Below are 9,199 nucleotides of genomic sequence, written 5' to 3' on the forward strand. Positions count from 1 at the left end.
ATAATTTTGGAAATAATCCATTGTGAATTATGTTCAGGGGATCAACACCATCAAAATTCCCTAGATGAGTAACATCATGAAAACGGAGCCAACAACCCCCTTTTTGTCTCTTTTAATGCAATGCAAAATTCAAATGAGATTATATTCCTCCCAAACTTTTTATAGCAGTGTAGTATAGTGCATCATAATTATATGGCCTGGTTGGACATTTTTTCAGAAATTTTTTGGCAGCCAAACAATTTGCAAACAGAAAGAAATAGCAAAAATAAAAAGGGAAAACAAAAGAAAACATTCCCCCAACTGCCCTTGGGCCTCCGCCAACTGGCCGGCCCAGCTGGCCACCATACCCCCGGGCCAACCGAGCCGTCCGGCCCACCTTCCCCCATATCCCCACACCCGAGCGAACCATAACCTCTACCACCCCCACTTCCCCTTCCCTGGACCCCCCTCGCTCCTCTCCCCAACCCGACCCGATCTGGATTGGGATCGGGCGAACCGCCCCGACCCCATCGCCGTCGCCCCTCGCCACCACCTCGACCCCCCGCCCCCTCTCCTTCCGCGTGGCACCGCCCGACCCGGAGTCGCTCGTCGCCTCGAGCCGGCGCCCCGCCACCTCGTCACCGCTGCCGGATCGCGTCCTCGCCCCTCCCCGATGGAACCTCCCCGCACCTCGCCGATGAACCCATGCACCAGGGGTATGGCCCCATCTCCCCTACCCCTTCCCCTACGACGTTCGCGCTCGACTCTGCCCCTCCACGTCGCTCCTGGCCGCGCCGCGCTACTGCCCACGCTCGCTGCCGCCCGCACCCCCGCGTTCCCCATGCTGCGTTAATACGGCGGCTGCTCCTCGCTGCTGTTGCCGCCTCCTTCTGCCGCGGGCGCCACTGCTGCTCGCCCCCGCCGGCCGCCGGCCGCCTGCTGCCGCCGAGCGACCTCCAGGCCTCTGTCGTGCGTGCCCAGCCGAGGCCGCCGGCTGGCTGGCTCTCTGTTTAGGGGGCCGGTCCGGTTAGTTAATTAGCTAACCCCATTAGACTAACCCTATGACATGCGGGCCCCACCGCTAAATAAAATGACTTTAATTAAAAGGTTAGTCTAATAGGTTGCTGACACGTCGGGCCCACTAACTAATTATATTAAAGTTAATTAAATAGGACCTATTAGTAAACTGTCTCACTGACAGTGGGGACCCACTAGTCAGTTTGACCAGTCAACAGTAAAATTTGACTGCCGACTGGGCTGCTGACTCAACCCCCTGTCCCCACCTGTCTTACATATACACACACTGCTGGTACACTTTTGTGTATCCATAGCAGTTTCTGTATTTAATATTTACAAATTAAATTAAATTCAGGAAAGTTTAGAATGTTAATAAAACTTTGAAAATTAATAAAAAATAATCCGTAGCTTGGATGAAAAAGTTTTCTACATGAAAGTTTCTTAGAAAAGCGAGATGGATCCGAATACGCTCTTCGTTCATCTGTCACACGTCCCTAACATAGAGAACCTGCAACCATACCCCTTCATTTGATCTGTCCGAAAATGACAAACTTCGGGAAAGCATTCTCGGATGTTATCCCCTTCGCCGACAATGTGTAGCACTGCATTAGAACACGTCTAGCTCTGCCTGTTGTCCTATTATGCACTTGCTTGGTATGTATTTACTGCCCCCCTCCCATTCTCTTTGGTAGACCCCGTGACGGCTGCCGATGCCGCTGTGATCGACTATGCCACCGACGACCCCTCCTTCTTATCTGAGCAACCAGGCACGCCCCCCTTTGATCATCCTCATATTGCCTATCCATTCTCTCATGCTTGCATTAGATTTTGCTACTGTAATTGATTGCTCCTATTCTGATGCATAGCCTGCTTTTGTACCTGTTGTTATACCTTACCTGCTTATCCTACACTGCTTAGTATAGGTTGGTTAGTGATCCATCAGTGACCCCCACCTTGTCCTTGTTGCCCCTGCTTCATCATCGACGACTCGATCAACGTGATCGACGACCAGACCCGACACCTCACATAACATCACCCCCCTTTTGTTGCTCGACTCAGCAGAGTTACCATCGAGTGCCGAGGGTGGAACCTCATACAGCAATCCTGATGAGATCTCTGTAGTGTAGCTAATCGGTCGTGGTCAACGAGGGTGGTTCCTCCTTCACCATTCCCGATATGGCTCTGCCATGCAACACCTCAAGTGTGAACCTCGAGGGTGGTTCCTCTTACGTTCACCTTGATGATTACATCGAGTGGAATTCACCGAGGGTGATTCCTCGGGTTTTCCCCTTGATATTTGGACACACGGTTACCTTGAATTTACTTAAGACCTTGGTGAAAGTCGGGCGGTCCCGAAGAGCACCCACAAGTTAATTATGTGGCACAGCCGGACATTCTGGGCCCTTGCCATAAGCCCACGAGACGGGGTGACGGGGTCACATCGATCGTGAGTCTCTGCTCGTCTTCGCAAGCTAATAATACACTATGGTTTGGGTATTTGTACTGAGTTGGCCTTTGGCCTTTACGCACTAACCACCACACGAGAATAGTTATGGGCCTCGACGACGTAGTATCAGCCGAAGCTTTGTCAGACGTCCAGTTCAGCATTGTGGCATGGTCGGATAGTGCTGGCCATCCGAGGCGGTGCTGTTATCCACCCTGCACACAACGACCCGGAGTGCAACGGGCGATAGGCCCAAGACCCCAGAGTGCTTAGGATGTAGATCGGCGGGGACCTCTCTGCTGAGCCTAGGTAGGGCTACGACGTGTTGATCTTCCGAGGCCGGGCATTGACCCAAAAAGTGTGTCCGGCCAGAGTAATCAAGCGTGTTGGAAAACGTGGTGCACCCTTGCAGGGAAGATTATCTATTAATAGTTGTGTCCATGGTAACAGACGTTCAGACTTATATCCTGATCTAATATAACTAGAAATGGATACTTGAGATATGTGGCTCCAAGATTGCTTTCTCGCAGGGAGTCGAGGAAGGATCTCTGGGTGTTATTGCTACAACATGTTTGTTAAATATAAACTGCTTGTCTTTACTCTTCTACAGGCTGCAAGATGCTTGGAGCTGCTTGAAGATGCTAGTCTTCGATAGGCTAGGCCTTCCCCTCTATTCTGGTATTCTGCAGTTCGGTCCACATATACATACCTTCCTTTGATACCAATGCATATTTAGTATATATCTGATGCTTGTGAGTACTTTGGATGAGTACTCACGGTTGCTTTGCTACCCCCTTTTCCCCTTTCTTCCTTCTTTCCGGTTGTTGCAACCAGATGGTGGATCCATGGAGCTAGATGCCACCGCCGACGGATACTACTTCATGGAGACCGTCGACGACCATGAGTAGTTAGGAGGTCCCAGGCAGGAGGCCTTGCCTCTTCGATCGTTGTTGTTTTTGTGCTTGCCTTCTTAAGGCAATCTTGTTTAAGTTATGTCTATACTCAGATATTGTTGCTTCCGCTGACGCTTGTGTATCGAGCTTGTATTCGAGCCCTCGAGGCCCCCTGGCTTGTAATATGAAGCTTGTATTATTTCTATTTGTGTCTAGATTTGTGTTGTGATATCTTCCCGTGAGTCCCTGCTCTTGATCGTACACATTTGCATGTATGATTAGTGTACGATTGAAACGGGGGTGTCACAGCGGCGGGTGGAGCGGCTACGTGGGGAGGTGGAGTCCGGCGGCGTAGGCAGCGGAGTGCGGCGGCGGCGATGTGTCCGGCGGTTGCTGCGACCTGGGGAGAGAGGGAGTCGGGATGGCGATATTTAAGGAGGGGAGGGGCGAGGCGGCTTGGGGAAGGGGCCGCGAGGAGGCGTGGTCGGCCGGGACTCGGACGGTGGCGGTGATGCCGTGCAGCGGCTGGAGACCGGCTCGGGGTTGGTAGCGACGCGAGAGCTGGGCTGGGCTTGGCCTGGCTGGAGCTGGGCCGGCCCAGTTCGGCTGGGATTTTTTTAAACAATTTTACAGACAACAAAAAAAAATCGACAAATATTAAAAGTGATATATAGCATATTATATATCGAAATTTTCAAAAAAAGATTTTCTACAACATGAACATTTTTTAGCGGCGAATAAATTCCACAAAATTTTAAATAAAGCAAATAGTGCTACTGCTTTAATTAAGAACCCAAATAAAAATATTTTAAAATACCAAAATAATTTCAAATTTATTTCTCTCCATTTTTGTATTGTAGGGAATCATTTTACCCTATTTTCCATATATTTTTTGGAGAAAAAAATAATTTTGAAAAAAACCAAATAAATCCAAATTGAAAATGATTTTCAAAATACCTTCAAAGGGACTTTAAATTTGATTCTTTTAAAACTTCCAACTCATATTTCATATGCTTTGAAGAAGTCGTTTTATCTTCTCTCATGAAAATCGTTGAGTTGCATAAAGTTTCTGAATTTGAAATATTTCCAAATGAAATTCAAATATTTTCGAAACCCCTTTTTATTTATTTAAATGGAAGAAGTCATATTATCTTCACTCTAGGGTTTTGTGATGAAATAAATTTGAATTCAGGAAGATCATAAATGCAAAATGAAAGTTTGGGGAAGTACTTTTATTCCCTCTCATTCAACTTTCAAAAAGTTTCAAATATCACTCAATTTCACACAAAAAAACAAACAAACAATCAAAACTATTTATTTAATATAACATTCCAAAGTTTTAGAATTTTGGGATGTTACAGTGTACCAAGTGGCACCCAAATGGTGGGCTTGGGAACCCTGCACACATTGTTTGGGCCGTAGTGGAAACCTCGGCTGGACTACCCTGTGGATCATTCTCAAATAGGCAATAAACCTGGACTAAAGTCTCATGTGGTTAGTCAGGTTGTGGCCGACACCCTCGCCAGGCTTCCACTTGAAGGTTGCCGAGATACATGACATGTACATGGTGATAAGTGGTGGAAGCATGTGTGAAGAAGTACACCCCTGTAGGGTTATCAAACTATTCGAATAGTCGCGTCCTCGGATATGGACTAATTGGGAACTTATGTTGTTCATAGACAACTTAAATGGTTACTCCTAAAAGTATCAAGACAAGTGTGAGTGTCGTGGATGGCCCTCTCGTAGGAAGACGGGAGAGGATCCACGGTAGTGTATTGTCATGGTGATTAGTGGACTCCTGTACTCTATCTCATCTTATTCAAACTACTGGTAGTCGTAGTACATGATAGCCAAGAGTCAAGTTGGCTTGCTACAATAAACACCACTACCCCCTTTGTTGATATTGTTGCATGAGTAGTTAGATCTGATGTAAGAATTGTTGAGTACCTTTGTACTCACATTTGATTAATAAACTGCTGCAGAGAAGAACATCGACAACTCAGGTGGTTTCCATGTAGACCTCGATGTTGATGAGTGACTTGCTACCTGGGTGGCAATCTCGTGCCTGTGATGGGTCACTGTAGATAGACAGGCTTCAGAAGCCTTCTTCTCTTTCTAGTTATCTGTACCCAGATAGGTTTAGCTTCCACATGTGCTTGCATGTTTGTATGACTTGAGTATTGGGTCATGTGACCCCTACCTGTATGGATATATTATGTATGGCTCTTTGGAGCCTTTTAAATAAATACTTTGAGTCGTAGAGTTATGTTGTGATGCCATGTTGTATTTACATATATCATGCATATTGTGTGTATGTTTGGAATGCACTGGTATGTGTGGGATTTGACACCTAGTTATCTACCTTGGTAGCCTTCCCTTGGTAGCCATGATAGTTCGCTACTGCTCTAGAACACATGGATTGACCAGCATGTATCCTTCTTTGCTCCCATGTCTTTCCCTACGGGGAAATGTCACAAGGTGTTTACTAAAGTGAAATGATGTGTCTTATGCTAGATTGGTGTGACTTAGGATCGGGGTCCTGATAGTTTGCCAAAAACACAAGGACATCTTATGTGAGTAGAGGGATTATGAGTATATCTCTACTTGTTCATTTCGATGTGTGGACATGTCTTGTATCTCTCTTAGTGGAATGAAGTACTTTTTTACATTTCATGATTGTTACTCTCGCATGACATGGATATACTTATGAGGCACAAGGATGAGGTGTTCAAACGTTTTCTGGATTTTTATGCTTATGTCAAAAATCAGTTCACCATGCAGGTCTAGATTATTCGGACCAATAATGGGACATAGTATGTGATCAAGGAATTTGGTACTTTTATGTCAGCACAAGGTATAATGCATCAAACCTCTTGTCCAAATACACCTCCTCAAAATGGAGTAGTAGAAAGAAAAAATTGTCACATCTTGGAGGTGGCTCAATCGTTGATGTACACAATGAATGTGCCAAAAATTCTTGTGGGGTGAGGCTATAATGATAATTACATATCTCATCAATCATATGCCATCAAGATTGATTGGGATGAAGACTCCATGTGAAATTTTGCTAGGTGAGAACAAGTTTGCGGTCCCACCGAAGGTTTTTGGATGCACTTGTTTTGTTAGGGATCATAGACCATCGGTGGGGAAGCTTGATTCACGTGTAGTGAAATGCATCTTTATTGGATACCCTTTAGGACAAAAAGATTACAAGTGTTGGAGTCCTAGCGAATGGTGCACATTTGTGAGCATGGCCGTGACATTCAGGGAGTCTGAGATGTTCTATGGAGAGAAGACGGACCACAAATCGTTATTTGACTTTGACTCTCCTATCATGAGTGATGCTAGTAGAGAGGGGGAGAGTGAACCTTTGAGGACAAAGGAATATGAACCATTGAGGATTGTGGTTAGTTCAATTCCATGTCCTATGGGAGATGAAAGATGGAAAAAGCCAAACAAGGAAGAAAATTTGAGACTGTGTACAAGGAGACAACTGTTGGGGAACGTAGTAATTTCAAAATTTTCCTATGCACACGCAGGATCATGGTGATGCATAGCAACGAGAGGGGAGAGTGTCGTCCACGTACCCTCGTGGACCGTTAAGCGGAAGCGTTATGACAACGCGGTTGATTTAGTCGTGCGTCTTCACGATCGACCGATCCTCAGTACCGAATGTACGGCACCTCCGCGTTCAGCACACGTTCAGCTCGGTGACGTCTCACGAACTCATGATCCAGTAGAGCTCGGGGAAGAGTTTCGTCAGCACGACAGCGTGGTGACGATGTTGATGAAGCTACCGTGGCAGGGCTTCGCCTAAGCACCGCTACAGTATGACCGAGGTGGATTATGGTGGAGAGGGGGCACCGCACACGGCTGGGAAAGATCTTTGTGATCAACTTGTGTGTCTAGAGGTGCCCCCCTGCCCCTGTATATAAAGGAGCAAGGGGGAGGCCGGCCGGCCCTTGTTGGTGCGCCAGGAGGAGGAATCCTCCTCCTAGTAGGAGTAGGATTCCCCTCTTTCCTACTCCTACTAGGAGGGGGAAAGCAAGGGAGAGAAAGAGAAGGAAAGGGGGCGCCCCCCCTCTCCTAGTCCAATTAGGACCAGAGGGGAGGGGGCGCGCTGCCTGCCCTAGGCCGGCCCCTCTCTCTTTCCCTTATGGCCCAACAAGGCCCATTAGCCCCCGGGGGTTCCGGTAACCCCTTTGGTACTCCAGTAAAATCCTGATTTTACCCAAAACTCTTCCGATGTCCAAATTGAAGGAAATATGCCCTAGAGGCAATAATAAAGTTATTATTTATTTCCTTATATCATGATAAATGTTTATTATTCATGCTAGAATTGTATTAACCGGAAACATAATACTTGTGTGAATACATAGACAAACAGAATGTCACTAGTATGCCTCTACTTGACTAGCTCGTTGATCAAAGATGGTTATGTTTCCTAGCCATAGACATGAGTTGTCATTTGATTAATGGGATCACATCATTAGGAGAATGATGTGATTGACTTGACCCATTTCGTTAGCTTAGCGCTCGATTGTTTAGTATGTTGCTATTGCTTTCTTCATGACTTATACATGTTCCTATGACTATGAGATTATGCAACTCCCGTTTACTGGAGGAACACTTTGTGTTCTACCAAATGTCACAACGTAACTGGGTGATTATAAAGGTGCTCTACAGGTGTCTCCGAAGGTATTTGTTGGGTTGGCGTATTTCGAGATTAGGATTTGTCACTCCGATTGTCGGAGAGGTATCTCTGGGCCCACTCGGTAATGCACATCACTTAAGCCTTGCAAGCATTGCAACTAATGAGTTAGTTGCGGGATGATGTATTACGGAACGAGTAAAGAGACTTGCTGGTAACGAGATTGAACTAGGTATTGAGATACCGATGATCGAATCTCGGGCAAGTAACATACCGATGACAAAGGGAACAACGTATGTTGTTATGCCGTCTGACCGATAAAGATCTTCGTAGAATATGTGGGAGCCAATATGAGCATCTAGGTTCCGCTATTGGTTATTGATTGGAGACGTGTCTCGGTCATGTCTACATAGTTCTCGAACCCGTAGGGTCCGCACGCTTAAAGTTTTGATGACGGTTATATTATGAGTTTATGAGTTTTGATGTACCGAAGGTTGTTCGGAGTCCCAGATGTGATCATGGACATGACGAGGAGTCTCGAAATGGTCGAGACATGAAGATTGATATATTGGAAGCCTATATTTGGATATCGGAAATGTTCTGGGTGAAATCGGGATTTTACCGGAGTACCGAGGGGTTACCGGAACCCCCCGGGGGCTTAATGGGCCATAGTGGGCCTTAGTGGAGAAGAGGAGAGGCGGCTAGGGCAGGGCCGCATGCCCCTCCCCCTCTAGTCCGAATAGGACAAGGAGAGGGGGCGGCGCCCCCTTTCCTTCCTCTCTCCCTCCTCTTTCCCCCCTTCTCCTAATCCAACAAGGAAGGGAGGGAGTCCTACTCCCGGTGGGAGTAGGACTCCTCCTGGCGCGCCTCCTCCTGGCCGGCCGCACCTTCCCCCCTTGCTCCTTTATATACAGGGGCAGGGGGCACCCCATAGACACAACAATTGATTTGATCTTTTAGCCGTGTGCGGTGCCCCCCTCCACCATAGTCCACCTCGATAATACTGTAGCGGTGCTTAGGCGAAGCCTTGCGTCGGTAGAACATCATAATCGTCACCACGCCGTTGTGCTGACGAAACTCTCCCTCAACACTCAGCTGGATCGGAGTTCGAGGGACGTCATCGAGCTGAACGTCTGCTGAACTCGGAGGTGTCGTGCGTTCGGTACTTGATCGGTCGGATCGTGAAGACGTACGACTACATCAACCGCGTTGTGC

The 9,199-nt window shown here is 47.0% G+C and overlaps 1 long non-coding RNA gene across 1 annotated transcript; it reads left to right on the plus strand.

The window, feature by feature from the left end:
• Positions 1-428: 428 nt before the first annotated feature.
• Positions 429-3,536, plus strand: LOC125517548 (uncharacterized). The gene is made up of 3 exons (XR_015599385.1): positions 429-695; positions 3,051-3,118; positions 3,275-3,536. It is a non-coding gene; the product is annotated as an uncharacterized LOC125517548 (long non-coding RNA).
• Positions 3,537-9,199: the final 5,663 nt, after the last annotated feature.

Source organism: Triticum urartu, chromosome 1A (genome assembly GCF_056163025.1).
Source record: "Triticum urartu cultivar PI428250 chromosome 1A, HENAU_Tu73, whole genome shotgun sequence".
Taxonomy (NCBI): Eukaryota; Viridiplantae; Streptophyta; class Magnoliopsida; order Poales; family Poaceae; genus Triticum; species Triticum urartu.